Source organism: Puma concolor, chromosome B4, assembly GCF_028749965.1.
Source record: "Puma concolor isolate L17-30 chromosome B4, mPumCon1.1.hap2, whole genome shotgun sequence".
NCBI lineage: Eukaryota > Metazoa > Chordata > Mammalia > Carnivora > Felidae > Puma > Puma concolor.
Window position 1 is genome coordinate 70,606,358 of NC_141673.1, and position 18,600 is coordinate 70,624,957.

The following is an 18,600-nucleotide window of genomic DNA, read 5'->3' on the forward strand; positions in this document are numbered from 1 at the left end:
GGAGACCCCAGCTGTCTGACTTGCTTAGATGCTGAGAACAGGGGCACAGCTCATCTCAAGTCCTATAGCCAGCTTGCCTTAAGATAGTATAGTGCCTCTTCTGTAATCACTCCTTGTGTGCAACCTTGGCCTGCTCTGAGCAATAAAGAAGTATCAGTCAGATGCCAGATGTTAATAATTGTCATTTAAGGGAAGCTGACCTTTCATGCTAAATTATTATTAGCAAACTCATGATTATATGTGTATGTATATTACTGAATATGTGAAGGGTTATTTTGGCTATGTTTTATTTAGAATAATAGACTTTTGGAGCTGTGAAGGACTTGATGTATTTAACTTAATTTCTGATAGAGAAAACTCATGAGAAAACTGAGTCTCACAAGGGTTTGATAGAAAGGACTGATGGAGAGTTTGGGAATTAGATTAGATTGTTAGATTTAAGAATTAGAATTAGATTGTTAAGATTCAAAGCCCAGTTATGCCCCTACCTAATGTTGACCTTATCTAAGTTACTGAATTTCTCCATGCATTGGTTTCTTCAAATTATTTTTTATATTTATTTGTTTATTTATTTAATTTTTAAAAACATTTTAAAGTTGATTTATTTATTTTGAAGAAAGAAATCATGTGGGCAAGCAGGGGAGGGGCAGAGAGAGAAAGAGAGAGAGAGAGGGAAGGAGAAAATCCCAAGCAGGTTCCATGCCATCTGCGCAGAGCCTAATGTGGGGCTCCATCCAATGACAGTGAGGTCATGACCTAAGCTGAGATCAGGAGTTGGACACTAACTGACTGGCACCCCTCAAACTAGATTGTTAGGATTTAATTTTTTTAATGTTTATTCATTTTTGAGGAGAGAGAGAGAGAGAGAGAGAGAGAGAGAGAGAGAGAGCATGTGTGTGCAAGTTGGGGAGGGGCAGAGAGAGAGGGAGACAGAATCTGAAGCAGGCTCCAGCTCTGGAGCTATCAGCACAGAGCCCACATGGGGCTCGAACCCATGAAATGTGAGATAATGACCTGAGCCAAAGTCGGATGTTTAACTGACTGAGCCACCTAGGTGCCCCTAGATTGTTAAGATTTAAAGTCCAGTTGTGCCCTTACCTAATATTGACCTTAGGTAAGTTACTAAATTTCTCTATGCTTTGGTTTGATGATAATAATAATGGTCTTTACCCCATAGGTCTTTTGTAATGATTGAATGAAGTAATTCATGAAAGCTGGTAGGCATTTGGTATGTGTTAGATATTTTTAGGACTGTGATGAGGATGGTGGCATGGGGCAGTGATGGAGATCCATTGACTTGTCCAATTAACAAGTGGCAGAATTGGCGGTAGAAACCTGGAGTGTGGTCCGTCAGTCTGGTGATGTTTTACTCTCTACTCCAGTACCCCGCTAAACTGTTCACTCATGCACCTTCACATGCTGTTCCTTTCTTCAAGTGTCCACATCTTTGACAAAAATTAAATCCTACTCTGAAGCACACCCATGTTCTCTCAACTGGGTGACAGCCTCACCAGTTTGCCAGATGCCTTACTCCATGTTGAACAATTACTGGGGGTGAGAAAGAAAACTGCAGCATCATGAATATGCTATTGGAATAAGCTAATTCCATTTCTGAAAGATATTTGAAAACAAGTCTTCAGTCTTCAATTGTAGTGTACTTTGCCAATATATTCATTAAATATATAGATATATTATATCTATAGATATTTATATCTATATAAATATATAGATATATAATATCTATAGATATTTATATCTATATAAATATATAGATATAAATATCTATAGATATTTATATCTATATAAATATATAGATATATATATTCATTAAATATATAGATATAAATATGTAGATGTATCTATATATTTAATGAATATTCTGAGGTTCTCTCAAGGCAGGAGTATGGAATCATAATATAATAAATTGAATAAAAAAAGGGAGAGGAAATTCAATTTCAATTTGTTCAAAGAAATATGCATTGAACCCCAGACTTACGCCTGGCATTATGCTTGGCTCTGAGTGCACAGTTATGAATAAGATAGACGTAAGACTTGCTCTTACAGAGCTTTTAGTCTAGTGCGAAAGGTGGAAAAAGCTTTTACTGTATAGAATCCTGATCACAGAAGAAAAAAAAATCATGGAAATAAAAACTATTTATTGGGGCGCCTGGGTGGCGCAGTCGGTTAAGCGTCCGACTTCAGCCAGGTCACGATCTCGCGGCCCGTGGGTTCGAGCCCCGCATCAGGCTCTGGGCAGATGGCTCAGAGCCTGGAGCCTGTTTCCGATTCTGTGTCTCCCTCTCTCTCTGCCCCTCCCCCGTTCATGCTCTGTCCCTCTCTGTCCCAAAAATAAATAAACGTTGAAAAAAAAAAACTATTTATTTATTTCATTAGAAATAAATTTTATAAATAAATAAACAAACAAATAAATAAATAAATAAATAAATTTATAAATAAAGTAAAAAAAAGTTTAAGTGGTAACACATAACCACTTAAAAAAGTCAGAACTAAAGGGAGCCTGGGTGGCTCAGTTGGTTATGAGTCCAGCTCTTGATCTCAGCTCAGGTCTTGATCTCAGGGTCCTGAGTTCAAGGTCCACACTGGGCCCCATGCTGGGCATGGAGCTTACTTACTTAAAAAAAAAAAATTGAATTAACAAAATTCAAAAATTAAGGAGAATTAACAAAATAAAATAAGAATAATAACAACAATAATAATATAAGAGGCTTTGGCTCTTAAGGGACATGATCCTGATGAATATGAGTTCCATCCGTGACAATGGCTGAGCTGAGAACAGAGGACCCATTACCAGGACGTCTTGCAAAAAGAATGCATATTGCATATGGATCGCATTTTCTAGCAACTTTTAAAAGAGATCACTGTAGTGGAGTGGCTGGGACAATCAACTCTGGCATCACACCACCTATATATGAATCCCAGGTCTCCCACTATCAGCTATATGACCCTAGTGAAGATATTTAACTTCTCTGTACCTGACTTTCTTCCTCTGTAATATGGGTATCTCTTTGGACTAATATGAGAATTAGTAAGATGATTCTCTTACAACAATGTCTGACACGTAGGAAGCACTCAATAACAGTAGTTATGTTTTCATCAGGGAAAAATGAGGTCTTAAATTGAATATGAGGTACAGAAAATAAAATTACTATTTTGAACACCTGTGTTTTGTCAATTAAAATAACATATCATCTTCAGAATGAAACAGGATGCAACAGTCGTCAAGCCAAAAGGAAAAAAAAAATAATTTGATGTGTGGATAAAGAGAATAGAAAAGCAAAAAGTTGAAAAACATACCTGAAATGTTGGCAAAATAGTTGTCAGTCACAGTGATACAATTTGCTGTGTATGAGGGAGGAAACTAAAGACAATGGAAAAAAATATGAAATGAAAAAAGAATGTGCTTTATCCTAAGTTGGAGGCATTTGAGGCATATTCTTATGTACAATCAATAACAACCTGAAGTACTGAGATAAATAACAAGCGAAAATAAGTTGTCAATTTCTTTTCGTTGCTAAAAAAAATTATGATACAAAACTGCTGCGAATTTTACACAGGAGGTTTTGCTCAGAAACTTAAGATCTCCATAAAAAAATCATTTGTTGAACCCATTTTGAATGTATAGTAGTGATCTAGAGATAAAAGAAGCAGGCTTTTGTTATATCTTAGCAACTAGGAAGAATGCTCTGTAGAAGTTAACGAGGAGATTTTGCATGCCCTAGAGGATTTTGTCCTCTTGATCAATAGCTTGCATAATTTCACTATAGCAAATTCTAATAGTAGCTACCATTTATTGAATGCTTACTACATGCCAGACACATAGTAGGCATGTTTTTATTCGTTATTCTTGTATTCAACAAATATTTCCTGACACCTACAATGTGCCAAGCACTGTTGTAAGTATTAAGAATAAAGCAGTAAATACACCTGTAAAAATGGAGCTTAGGTCATGGAGTGAGGGGGGGTGCATTGGCAATACACAAGTAAATATATCATAAATATAAATTAAGGGAGGGGGTTAGGAAGTGCTTGGTATGTATGTTGGGGGGTTTTGCAATTGGAAATCAGATTGTTTGGGAAGACCTCACCGAAAAGGTGAGAAGGTGACTTTGGAAAGAAGTAAAGCAGCTGTGCGGGAGAAGAGCATTCCAGACAGCAAAAACTGGGTATGTGACATTCCTGAGGCAGGAACATACTGGGCTTGTTCGAGGAACACCCAAGATGTGCTGGAGAGAGTAAGTGGGGGAGATAGTGAAAGATTTGGTCAGAGGAGTATAGGTTGGCCCTGGGTAACATTTCATGTAGCTGTTCATGAAAGTCCAAGGGGATGGCATATCCTTTTCTCAGAAGATCTAGTGGCAGCGGTTATATTTTTAGATTAGTCTGTGGCTGTTCATAAGGACTCTTTTGCCCAAGTGTGCCTGGACCATGGTTGAGATTTGCTCATCGGAGGCACAGAGCCTGGTGCTCATCACATAGGTGGACCTCTACAAATACCTGTTGAGTAAATGAATAAATTAAGACAACGAATCTTATGAGCTGGCTCTGAAATTAATTCGTTGTGTGATTTTGAACAAACTACGTGACTCGTCTTTGCCTTGGTGTGCAAAATTAGAACTTCCCCAGCTTCTGCTGTGATTGTAAGTGATGGCCAGTCTTCCCAGCAAGTCCCTTACTTAGCACTGTGAATGTTAACAGTCAGCCTGCACAGGGAAAGAAGGATGGCCCCAGCACCCCTCACCACTCGCACATTTCTTTTCCTGCTCACTCAGCAACTCTGTCGTTCAGTTTGCATTCTCAGCTCCAGCCTTTGGCCAAGACAGTAAAGCTGGAAATAGAGGCTGGCCCTGGCATGGTGACAGTACTCTTGAAGCATTTCTTCCTGTCAGAGGGCTTGATGATATGTGTGCACAGACACTTTGGCTGAGCTCACGCTGATTCTGGGTCCCTGCCAGACTCTTAAGATACTAACATAAACTTATCTTTGTTCTCAAGCCATGTATTTGGGAAACATGTTCTGGACTTTCCATCTAGCAACTACATGTTCATCGAAAAGAAGATTCTAATGTCAGTAGCTAAGCACTAGTAAGAATTATGTGATGAGTCAGGGAGGATTTTGAATTATTGTGTCTTGAGGTCTGAATTTAAGAGATGTTCTTTAAAGGTGTGGGTTCTGTATAGCCTTTGAAAAAAAAAAAGAGAATGATTTCTGATGATAGCAGTGGCAGAACCAAATAAAAATCTTCCTTTGAAAATGAAATTCTTATGATGTCTATATTTACCATTTCTAGAGGTGAGTTTATAGGGTGAAGGGAGAAATCTAAGTAAAACTAGCTTTTGGATGTCACTAACAATATGCTAGCCTTTAGCCCTTCTAAGGAGGGTTACTTTGTCTCTTAATGCTAGACAAAGCCCTGTCTTTTAATAGAAAACCTTAAGTAAGGCCAGAAGCCAGCAGACTGGCTGGGTCCACGTGGATGCTTTATTCTGTTTAGATGAACAGTAAGTATTGCAGTGTTTTGGCAAAAGCAGCCAATGCTCACTCTGCTTGTCCATTGGCAGTTAAAAATAAGGGCTGTGTGGTGGGATAAGTTTTTAAACCAGTGACTCATAGCTCTTGGAGACTGATATCATTTGATAAGGCAGTAAATCAGTGCTGTGCTCAGAACACTATATATATTTTTTAACCAAAAAGGCTCACAATAGTTCGTTAACCATAATCACATTTCCAGTTCTCTTTTCCTTGCTTATTCCTATGGACTAATTTTAATCAGCATTATTTTGCATTATGATAACTGAATCATTAAGGTGAATGACATAAACAGGCCAACCCTGATGTGGCATAGTTTAATATGACAACAGGAAGAACTTGCATTTAAATATTGCGTAGTGGTTTTTTAAGTGGACTTGACCCTCCTCAGCCCTGGGATAGATAGGCTTTAGTTATTATGCTATCCTTAAAGCAGGTGCAGGGAGGTTGTGTTTGGCTCAGGAAAGAGGTGGGACAAAGCCTTGACCCAAAGCTTCTGAGCAAGTTCCAAGCTTGTATCTTTCACCATGCTGTCTCTAGAACTGTTTGAAACAACATTTGTCTTATTTTTCTTAGAAAGTTTCAGTTGAGGTGTGTGAGTAGTTCAAAGTGTGTAGAGAGTATAAAGAATGTTGACTGAAAGCTAACCTTCTCTCATGTCCCCAGTGGGCATCTCTTTTACCTTCCACTGTCACAAGTGAGCAAGAGTGTGCTGTGGAAGGAAGGGCATCTTTGTTATAAAAATTCTATTTTCCCCACTTACCATCCTTTTTTCATATCATTCTCCCTTTGAGATACTGCCTCTTTATGCTGATCTTTTTGCTTTTACACTTTTTCTTTTTGCTATTTAATGTTATCAATCTCCTTTTTCTCTTTGTACTGCGCTTAGTCCAATTCTACTTCCAGAATCATTTTATTATTTCCTGTGGTCCTGTTGTTTCAACAAAACTTCATAAATAGTCTTGAAGTGTGAGGCCCTTTCAAGCTACATGTGGAGTAAGGGAGATGTCTGAGTGTGTGGTTGGCTAAGCAAATCTGAACCACTCTGCCTTGAACCCTGGAGTAGAAACCAAGATACTCTGATGATTTTTTTTTTAATGTTTATTTTTGAGAGAGACAGAGATGGAGTGCAAGCCGGGGGGGGGGGGGAGGGGCAGAGAGAAAGGGAGACACAGAATCTGAAGCAGGCTCCAGGTTCTGAGCTGTCAGAACAGAGCCCAGACACGGGGCTCGAACCCATGAACCCCGACATCATTATCTGAGCCTCAGTCAGCCACTCAACCGACTGAACCACCCAGGCACCCCCTCTGATGGTTGTTAATGTAAAACGAAGGGAACAGGGAAAGAGTCCAGAATCACTCCGTCATCATCCCAGGCTTTGTGACAGTCAATGTGTGGAAGAAACATATTGTTGCCTGCTTTCATTGTTCATTGTACTTCATTGCTAAGTAGTGTTCCATCGTATGAATTTATCACAATTCATTTATCCATTTATCAGTCCGTAGATATTTGTGCTATTTCTACATTTGGTTAAAATGAATAAAGCTACTATAAACATTCAGAGATGGGCCTTTTTGAGGAAATCTGATTTTATTTTTCTAGAATAAATACCCAAGAGTGAGTATTTCACTTTATAAGAAGTTTCTAAACAGGTTTCCAAAAAGCCTGTACCATTTTGATTCCCTCCAGCAAGAGTCAGAGTTTATGTCAGTCCTGCATCTGATTGGCACTTGGAAATGACAGCCCGTTTAATTTTAGCCATTCTGTTAATTCTGTATTTCACTGTGATTTTAATTTGGGTTTTCTTAATGAGTACTGATGTGGGGAACTTTCCATGTACTTTCTTGCCATCTATATATCTCTTTTTGTAAAGTGTCTAAATATTTTGTTTTCTTTTTTAATTGAATTTTTTGTCTTATTGAAATATAAAAGTTCTTTATATCATTTCATTAGAAGTCCTTTATTAGATATATGTTCAAGTATCATTGTTAAAAAATTATCATTTATCTGGGTACCTGGCTGGCTCAGTAGGAAAAGCATGCGACTCTTGTTCTCAGGGTTGTGAGTTGGAGTCCCATGTAGGGTATAGAGATTACTTAAATAAATGAAACTTTGAAAATTATCATTTATATCTAGATGAGTAGATAAAGAAGATGTGATATATATATATATAATATATTATATATATTATATATAATGGAATATTACTCAGCCATAAAAAATAGTGAAATCTTGCCATTTATAACATGGATGGGTGTAGGGAATATAATGTTAAGTGAAGTTAAGTCATTCAGAGAAAGACAAATACCATATGATTTCATTCATATGTGGAATTTAAGAAACAAATGAACAAGGAGAAAAAGAAATAAACCAAAAAACAGACTCTTAACTACAGAGAACAAAGTGATGGTTACCAGAGGGGAGTCTGGGTGGCTCAGTTAGTTGAGTGTCTGATTCTTGATTTCTGCTCAAGTCATCATCCCGGGTTGTGGGATTGGGCGCCACTTTGGGCTCTGCGCTGAGTGTGGAGTTTGCTTAAGATTCTCTCTCTCTCTCTGCCCTACTCCCCTGTTTGTGTGTGTGCTCTATGAAAACAAAACAACCCCCCACCCCCAAACTGCCCCCAAATCCTTATGGTTACCAGAGGGGAGGTGGGTGAGGTAATGAGTGAATTGGTGAAGGGGATTAAGAGTACACTTATCATGATGACACCGAGTAATGTATAGAATTGCTGAAACTATATTGTACACTTGAAAATAATATAATACTGTATGTTAATTATACTGGAATTAAAATTTAAAAAATTATAAATTATCTGTTGAAATATCTATGCTTTCATAAAAAATCAAGAAGCATATATGTGAGTCTATTCCTATGCTCTTTGGTTTATTCCATTAATTTATATGTCTGTCCTCATCCTAATATTGTGTTGATGTATAGCTTTATAGAAGCTTGAAGTCAAATGGTGTGAATCCTCTAATTTTTCTTTTTCTTTAATGTTTATTTATTATTGAGAGAGAGAGAGACAGAGTGTGAATGGGAAAGGGGCAGAGAGAGAGAGGGAAACAGAATCTGAAGCAGGCTCCAGGCTCTGAGCTGTCAGCACAGAGACAGATGCAGGGCTGGAACCCATGAACCATGAGATCATGATCTGAGCTGAAGTTAGATGCTTAACTGACTGAGCCACTCAGGCACCGCTAATTTTTCTTTCAATTATTTTTGGCCTTTCTATTTTCTTTGCCTTTACATATAAATTTTAGAATCAGCTTATCAATTGCTATCAAGTAGCCTACTGGTATTTTGACTGGAATTGTCTTAAATCTGTAGATCTATATAAGTAGACCTACAGTATTGTTACCTTAACATGAAATCTTCTTATCAATGAGCATGATAAATCTTTTCATCCATTTAGACCTCCTTTAATTTCCATCAGCAATGTTCCCTAATTCTCAGTGTTAAATCTTGTCTATAGATTTATCCATTTGCATTTTTGTCTTTTAATGCTATTATAAATGGTATTGTTTTTTATTTATATTTTCAATGATTCCTTTCAACCATGTAGACACACAATTGATTTCTGTATTGTTGACCTTATATTCTGTAACATTGCTAAATTCACTTACTAGTTCTAATAGCTATTAGAATAGCTTTTTCAAAAAAAAAAAAGAATAGCTTTTTCAAAGATGCTTTTGGAATTTTTAAATGTAAATGACCAAATTGTCTAGGGAAAAAAATTATTATTTCTTCCTTTCCTACCTGAATGGTTTTTATTTCTTTTTCTTGGCTTGTTAATGCAGGATCTTTTAAAATATCCTTTATTAAATTGAGAAATGCCCTTCTATTTTTATGTCACAAGTGGGTTATTTATTTTGTCATCAATAGTTGAATTTTGTCAAATGCTTTTCTTGCATCAATTGATATGATCATGTGATTTACATTTTTTAGATTGTAAAGTAGCAGATTACATTGATTGATTTTATTTTATTATTATTTTTTTAATGTTTATTTATTTTTGAGACAGAGAGAGACAAAGCACGAATGAGGAGGGTCAGAGAGAGAGGGAGACACAGAATCTGAAACAGGCTCCAGGCTCCAGCTGTCAGCACAGAGCCCGATGCGGGGCTTGAACTCACGGACCATGAGATCATGACCTGAGCCGAAGTCGGACGCTTAACCGACTGAGCTACCCAGGCGCCCCAAACATTGATTGATTTTAAAGTGTTGAATCAGGGGAACCTGGGTGGCTCAGTCAGTTAAGCGTCTGACTTCAGCTCAGGTCATGATCTCACGGTTCGTGAGTTTGAGCCCCACATACGGCTCTGTGCTGACAGCTCAGAGCCTGGAATGTTTGTTGTTCTTTTTATATATTGTTTGATTTGATTTTCTAATATTTTGTTGAGGATTTGCATGTATGTTCAAAAGATACGTGTTCTGTCTATGTTCTATTTTGTTTTTTGTTTTTCGTTGTCTTTGGTTTTGGTATGAGTAATGCTAGTCTTTTAAAAAGAGTTGAGAATTGTTCCTACCTCTTCTATTTTGTGGAAGATTTGTGTCTTCCTGATGTTATTTCTTATTTAAATGTTTGGTGGAATTTGGCATTGGAATTATCTGGGACTAGAGATTGCCATTGATTATGAGAGAGGAATGTAAGAAGTTTCTAAATAGAATTGTGGATTTGTCAGTTGCTTCCTTCAGTTCTGTCACCATTTCTCTAGGGCAAATGCTTCATATATTTTGAAGCTTTGCTATTATGTGCAGACACACTTATGATTATTATGTCTTCTTGTAAATTCATCCTTTTATTGTTGTGTAATGTACCTCTTTTTTCCCTGGTAATTTTCTTTGATCTAAAGTTTACTTTTTTGACATTAATATAACCACTTGAACTTTCTTTTGATTGATGATTGCATAGTATATTTTTTTCTTATTCCTTTTGCCTTAAATTTACCACATTATATTTTAAATGAATTATTTATTTATTTATTTATTTATTTATTTATTTATTTATTTATTTTGTTTTTAATTTATTTTTGGGACAGAGAGAGACAGAGCATGAACGGGGGAGGGGCAGAGAGAGAGGGAGACACAGAATCGGAAACAGGCTCCAGGCTCCGAGCCATCAGCCCAGAGCCTGACGCGGGGCTCGAACTCACGGACCGCGAGATCATGACCTGGCTGAAGTCGGACGCTTAACCGACTGCGCCACCCAGGCGCCCCTTTAAATGAATTTTTTAATAGCACATAGTTGTGTTATATTTTTCAAGTTCATTCTGACAACCATGGTCTTTTAATTGTTGTGTTTAAACCACTTATATTTAATGCCATTATTGATATGTTTGGATTTTGGTCTACAATTTTATTATTTCTTTTGTCTCTATTCCTTCTACTTGTCTTAACCCTTTCCTGCCTTCTTTCAAGTTATTTGAATATTTTTTCATATTCCAGGTCATCTATTGTACCTTTTAACTATATCTTTGTATAACTTTTTAAATTAATGTTCTAGAGAATAAAATATACTACTTAATTTTTCCTGTCTACTTAGAGTTCATATGTTACCACTTCAATTAGAATATAGAAACTTTACCACCATATTGATTCCTTTATCCTCATCTCTTTATGTTGTGATTGTTTTATACATTAAATATATATACTTTGAAACCCCTTTAGACAATTTTACTTTATTAAATTAATTTATATTTTTTAATATTTATTTTTGAGAGAGAGAGAGAGACAGCATGAGCAGGGGAGGGGCAGAGAGATAGGGAGACACAGAATCTCAAGCAGGCTCCAGGCTCTGAGCTGTCAGCACAGAGACAGATGATAGCTTAAACTCATAAACCACGAGATCATGACCTGATCTGAAGTTGGACACTTAATGGACTGAGTCACCCAGGTGCCCCTCCCTTTAGACAATTTTAAAATAATTCTTTCAATCAGTATGATAACCAGAAGAATGTCTCTTTATAGATGTCCACACCCTAATCCCCAGAACCTGTGAATATGTCCCCTGACATGAAAAAGGACTTTGTACAAATGATTAAGGGTAAAGGCCTTCAGGTGGAGGAATTATCCTAGATTATCCAGATGACCCCAATGTCAGCATATAAGTGCTTAAAAGCTGAGGACCTTTCCAAACTGTAGTCAGAGAAACAGAGGATGCACTGTCAGAAGGATTTAGTCTGCTGTTGCTGGCTTTGAAGATGGAAGGGGGTAATGAGCCAAGGAATGCACTCTCTAGAAGTTGAAAAAGGGTTTTCCTAGGGACTTCAGAAAGGAATACAACCTTATCAACACTTTGAGCTTAGCCTGATGAGACCAGTATCAGATTTATGACCTACAGAACTGTAAGATCATAAATTTGTATTATTTCAAGCTGCTAAACTTGTGGTTGTTATACCAGCAATAAAAAATGAATACAACCATCAAACATATTTTACAATACTCAAGAAAAGAATAGTCTATTATGTTTACCTAGATATTTACCATTTCTGTTGCTATTTCTTGATTTCTGATATGCTAGTTGTCTTTCAGTTATCATTTCCATTCTGTTTGAAGAACTTCCTGTAGCAATTCTTTCAAAGTAGTCCTGCTGACAACCAGTTCTTTCAGATTTTCTTCATCTGAGAATATTTTTTTCCTTCATCTTTATTCCTGAAGGATATTTTCACCAGATACAGAATTCTGGGATGACAGTATTCTTGAACACTTTAAAAAATGTTATTCCCCTCCATCTAGCCTTTGTGGTTTCTGATGAGAAGTCTGTATTCATTTAAATTGTTGCTTCCCTATAAATAATGTGTCATTTTTCTCTGATTGCTTTCAATGTTTTTTCCTTTGTGATAGTTTTCTTTTTTTATTGTTTTCAGCAGTTTAATTATGATATGGTTGGTCATGGATGACTTTGAGTTTATCCTCTTTGGGATTTACTGAGCTCCTTGAATCCACAAGTTTACATATTTTGACAAACTCAAGGAGTCTTAGGCCATTATTTCTTGAAATACTTATTTTGGTATTGAACTCTCTCGGGATTCTGATGAAATAGTGTCCTTTTGATTTCATCTCACAAATTACTGCTGCTATATTAATTAAAAAAAATTGTTCCCTCTGTTGTTCAGATTGGATAATTTCAATTGACCTATCAAGCTCACTCTTTCCTCTGTCATCTCTAGTACTGAGCTCATTTTAATGAGTTTAAAATTTTTGGTTATTATGCTTTTCAGGTCTAAAATTTCTACTTTTATTTATTTGCTACCACTTTCTGTCTTCTTATTTGTTTCAAGAGTATTTGCCTTTATTTTTTGGGAGCATTTTTGTAATAGCTCTTTAATGTCTTTTTTTAAAAAAATTAATTCCAATGTCTGTGTCATCTTGGCATTAGTGTTTGTTGATTATATTTTTCTCACGTAAGTTGAAATTTCCCTGGTTTTTCATATGCTAAATAATTTCAGATTATATCCTGAATATTTTAATTTTGTTTATTTATTTATTTTGAGAGAGAGAGAGAGAGAGAGAGAGTGAGAGAATAAGAGAGACAGAGAGCAAGAGAGAGAATTCCAAGTAGGGTTCTCAAGGTCAGCACGGAGCCTGATGTGGGGCTCACCCTCACGGACCATGAGATCATGACCTGAGCTGAGATCAAGAGTCAGATGCTTAACTGACTGAGCCACCCAGGCACCCCCTGAATATTTTAATATTATGTTATGAGACTCTGAGTTTTGTTCAGTACTATAGAGAATGTCTTTTTTTTCTTTCTTTCTTTCTTTTTTTTTTTAAGCAGGCAAATGCCTCAATTGGATTTAGACTGCAAATTTTGACTAGCCTTTTATAGGCAGTCTGTGACTTGGGTGGTGGTTTATTCTTAGAAGTATTCAGTGCCAGTATGGTTGTACTTCAAACGCTGGTCTTCTTTCTCAGTTTGCCTGCTGCTATTTAATTTTCTGAGTCCTCAAATACTACATGCATTCTGTCCAGATTTGATAGCATTCAATGGGAGAGAGAGAGGGGAGTGTGCTTATTCCCTCTTACCCAGAATTAGAATCTCATATCTTTAACTTTTGAAAGATTTTTACTTGTTGCTTAAATATTTCCTATAACGGTGTCTGCTTCCATTCTCTCTAGTCTCTTATTCCATATCTTTTAAGTAGTTTGTGTTGGATCTTCTAACTCTAATATTCATAGATTTTTTTGTGTGTTTCATCTTATTCTTGGTGCATTCTCAGTTCTCAATTTTTGTTCTCCATTTTTTTGTTCACTAATTTTCAGGTCTATTTTATCTGCTGCTTTTTTTATAGCCATTTTTTTAAAGTTTATTTATTAAATTTTGAGAGGGAGAGAAAGAAAGTGGGGGAGGGGCAGAGAAAGGGGGAGAAAGAGAATCCCAAGCAGGCTCCGCACTGTCAGCCTGGAGCCCAATGCAGGCCTCAACTCACAAACCACGAGATCACAACCTGAGCCAAAACCAAGAGTCAGGTGCTGAACTGACTAAGCCACCCAGGCGCCCCTAGCCAATGTTTTTTAAATATTGTTTTTAAAGATACCTGTATTTCCAGAAGTTCTATTTGATTTCCTTTGAAATCTGCCTAATCGTGGGGCGCCTGGTTGGTGCAGTCGGTTAAGCGTCCGACTTCAGCCAGGTCACGATCTCGCGGTCCGTGAGTTCGAGCCCCGCGTCAGGCTCTGGGCTGATGGCTCAGAGCCTGGAGCCTGTTTCCGGTTCTGTGTCTCCCTCTCTCTCTGCCCCTTCCCCGTTCATGCTCTGTCTCTCTCTGTCCCAAAAATAAATAAAAAACGTTGAAAAACATTAAAAAAAAAAAAGAAATCTGCCTAATCTTTTCTCATACAATTCTATTCTTTCATTATTTTTTTGTATTCCTTCACAAAAAAATTTGATCATTTAACATACTTATTTTATACTTTCACATTTTTATGATATTCTGAGTTCATGAGATACTAATGGTCTTTTTCTGTGTGGTGTCTCCTGACTGTCTTTCATGGTACTTTATTCCAGTGTTGTTGTCGTCGTCGTCGTTGTTGTTGTTATTATTATTAATATTATTATATTGTGATCTTATCCTCATCAGAAATTTTCCTCACATGCTAGAGGTGCTGGAAGGTCCCTTAATAGAAGTTTTACATTTTCTTCTTCAGGACACTCTGTGGGTCTTATTCTAATTTCTGTCTGTAGAATTCCTACACCAGTAGGGAGTGTAATTTTATACTGTGTGTCTGCAAGTGGCAAGGCTTGAGATTTGACATTTATTATAGATGACTTTATTTTCCACCTGTGGTCATGTGCAGCTGGAAGGCACTTTTGTCACATCTTAGACAAATGTACAAAATTTTTTAAAGTTTCTTTTTATATACAGTATAATCCTTCAAAGCTTCCTATTTTTATCAGAGGGACCATTAACACCTTCACCTCTTCTGGCTTTGGCCATAATTCATTGTTTCCAGTTCTTGTGTGGATATTAAAATCCTACCCCATTGTCTTAGGGCCCCCATTGAGTCTGAAGCCCTATGTCCTGCCCTCGCCCAATCATTGAATTGGCTACTTCTTTCTCTGCCAATCTCCAGCTACTTTTTTCCTCATAGCATCTGAGAATTTTCTTTCTTCTTTTTTTTTTAAACTTTTTTTTAATGTTTTATTTATTTTTGAGACAGAGAGAGACAGAGAATGAGCAGGGGACGGTGCAGAGGGAGAGGGAGACAGAGAATCCAAAGCAGGCTCCAGGCTCTGAGCTGTCAGCACAGAACCCAATGCAGGGCTCGAACTCACAAACCGTGAGATCATGACCTGAGCCGAAGTCGGATGCCCAACCGACAGAGGCACCCAGGAGCCCCTCTTTCTTCTTATGAATAAAAAAATATTAAACATTTTGTTTAGGTTTGTATATGGTAGAAGGGAATCCTTTCAGGGTCAGTAGAATCTATTATTTCAATTGAACTTTTCATTATGTGGTGAGTATTTACCTTAGTTTTCTGTGAATGCTGAAACAAATTGCCACAAAGTTAGTGGATTAAAACTGCAAAAATTTATTATAGTTCTGTAGCTCAAAAGCTTCAAATGAATCTCACTGGACTAAAATCAAGGTATTGGCAGGGTTCTGTTCTGCTCCAAGGATGTAGGGGGAATCCTTTTTCTCATATTTTCCAGCTTCTTGAGGCTGTGCACTGACATACCTAGGCTCACGGTCCTTCTGTAGTCTTCCATCTGCATAGACAGCAACAGCAAAACAAATTCTTCTCATTTTAGGCCACTCTGAACTCTTCTGCCATTCTCTTGCACATGTAAAGACTTTTGTGATTTTATTGGTCACATCCAAACAATCCAGGATAATCTATTTTAAAGTCACCTGAATAGAAATCGTAATTCCATCCTCAATCTTAAATCCCTTTACTAGGTGAGGTAACATTCACGAGTTCTAGTGATTAGGACATGTATTTTTGGAGGGTGGGGAAGGCCATTATTATGCCTCCCATAGTGACTTCAAGCAAACGTTTTGACATTATCTGAAGGAAGTTTCAGTGTATGCTGATTTAATACATAAGGCAACGATAACATAAAGGAAGATAAAAGGACCAATATCCTGGTAAAGTTTCCACATTCCAATGGAAGTGGTAGCATAGAGACTACCTCATACTTCATCTACCATAGAGGAGATGGTGAAAAGTTAAGTATGTATGTTGTATTCCCTAGAGCATCAATTTAAGAAGCTACACAAAAAGGTATAATTACAGGACATATAGATAAAATGAAATTTTGAAAATACTGGCATTAAGTGGATAGAGACCAGGGATGCTATTAATCATCCTACAAGGCACAGGACAGTCCTAACAAAGAAGTGTCCAACCTTAAAATGTCCATAGCTCTAAAGTTGAGAACCCCTACCCAGGCTGATAACCCTGCCGTACCTAATACAATGACTTACCTTTCTTACAGGTTTCCAAAGCTTTATACTTTAGTTTTATAGAAATAGCTCACTCTTCTCTGTCTCTCTCTGTAGTCATATTTTAATGGCTTCCATTACTTTAATTAGGTCACATAATTATAGTAGCAGTTTCAACTGCAATAATTTTGGATATGAAATACCACTCTTCTGGAGAGAGCATAAGTGGGGGGGGGGCGGCTAGAGATAAGCTTACTGACCATCAGCTTTCAGCATATAAGAGGTGAGCATCAGAGAGATTGGAGAGTATTCCTGATTCTGTGATTTGGTTGAGGACATATAGGTTGGGAGAACTTCTACGTGTAAATATGTATGTATATGTATATTTACTTTTCCTTCTTATTAGAATATTAAATAATTCCATTATCTGAAATTTATGTAACATTTATAGATACTTATTACAATCCAATATTTTTGATGTACTCCTATAGAAAAATATTTATTTTCCTGATGAATAATTTCCTTTGAATTAAACAATTCAACTAGATTATGTTTTTTTTTTTCAAATTTAGGAAATTTCATACAATACTTCCTGTAAGTACTGGAATATTTCTTTCTTAAAGTTTAAAAAATTTCAAATAGATTCAAGTGGAAAATTTGATAGAGAAAATTAAAAATTAAACTGAAAAAATGTCCAGATTCTGTTTTTTTCCTTAAAAATTCCAAGAATAGAGCTAAAACATCCCCCTCATCCCATTATAGTATAATATAGTACATATTTCTCTACTGGAGACTCAGACTGTACCCTATAGTTATTTTGGTAACTAGCTGTGCAGCATCCTGTTAGGGAATTCAGAATCTATTTGGATGGAAGGTTAAGAAACTCAATCTTTGGAGCAATTAACATTTTAATCACTTTTGAAATTCTTTTCAATATGGGCATTGAATTTTGTTATTTGAGATTTACCTCAGAATTTTAGGGCTGTGTTGAAAAATATGTGCAATTGACCTTGAATATACTTTTGTGCGTTGAGAATTAGACCTCAAATGACCTCGCTGTTATGGTCCTAGCGTGTAGGTGGGAAGGGTGTGTAGAGCCTGCTTGAGTGCTTGAGTGTGGTCAACAATGGGAGCGGGGCGCTCTTCTTTCTTGCCCAGGCTCTGCCTTCCGCTTATTTCTCTCTTCTCTCTCTACTCTCTTTCTCTTATGCATGCATGGATCCATCCATCCATCCGTCCATCCATCCATCCATCCATCCATCCATTTATCCACCTACCTATCATTTCTTCTTTTCAGCGTGGACAGGCACACTCGCTCTGCTGCCCTTGTCTCCTGCTGTGTGCTGGTCCTGGAGAACCAAGAGTCCGGTTCTCGGCACTGTTTGGCAGGGGGCGCTCTAGGTCCCGGAGCTGTCCAGCAGTTCCAGGATAAGTTCTCCCCGACGCCTTCCGTGTCTGGGAAGCTCTCCAGCGCCCCGCCCCGGGCAGGGAACCTCTCCGCTAGGGCTCGCAGGGATTTCCAGGCTCGCCTCCCGCCTCCCCCTGTCTCTCTCTACTTCTTCCGGCCCCACCAGGAGAGTCTAGTTGGCTTTGGCAGCCCTCCGCCGCATGCCCCAGAGAGGGAGTTCCTTTTCCAGTCCCCGGGGCTGTTTCGGAGCCCAGTACACAATACGCGGGCTTCCCTCCTTTGCCTAAAGGGCGGGCGAGCGCGTCTCCTAGCCTTGCCTTCTGCGACTGGGTGGTCCTTTCTCTCCCGTCTGTCTTTCAAGACACGCGTCCCAAATCAAGGGGTGAGAGCAAAGACCGCCCATCAACTTAGCACCTTGAATTTAGATCTTTCGATCCCGAAAGGAGGTTGGCTTCCCCGGGGCCAGCGAGTGAGGGCGGGGGGCAGGGGGGGTGGGGAATAGGAGGGCGGGGCTGCAGCAGGTCCGGGGCTCGCTAGACGGGGCTTGGAGACCAAGGAGCCCCGTGCTGGAGAGGGACGCGGAGCGCCTGGCCTCGCCCTCGGCGGTCCCTCCCCACTCCTGGTCTCCCCGCCTCCCCGGGCCTGCCCCTCCCGCTCCGGGGGAGCCGTCTCTCCTCCGCGCGTCTCCGGCGCTCTCTCCATTGTCTCTGCTTTTACAACAGGTTCGCGCGGTGGGGAAGACGGGCGGGTGCGGGGCA

At 38.2% G+C, this 18,600-nt stretch overlaps 1 protein-coding gene across 3 annotated transcripts in view; it reads left to right on the plus strand.

Moving 5' to 3' along the window:
- The window catches only part of NELL2 (neural EGFL like 2), a 400,719-nt gene that overhangs the window by 40,840 nt on the left and 341,279 nt on the right, over window positions 1-18,600 (plus strand). Inside the window, exon 1 of one of the 3 annotated variants that reach the window (XM_025930858.2) lies at window positions 18,117-18,224. The exons of 1 other annotated variant lie outside the window; for it this stretch is intronic. The gene's annotated coding sequence lies outside the window, so the exon portion shown is untranslated. Of the gene's footprint in view, window positions 1-18,116; window positions 18,225-18,422; window positions 18,565-18,600 lie in introns of those variants that run through there. One more of the 3 variants, XM_086713604.1, reaches the window with a different exon arrangement.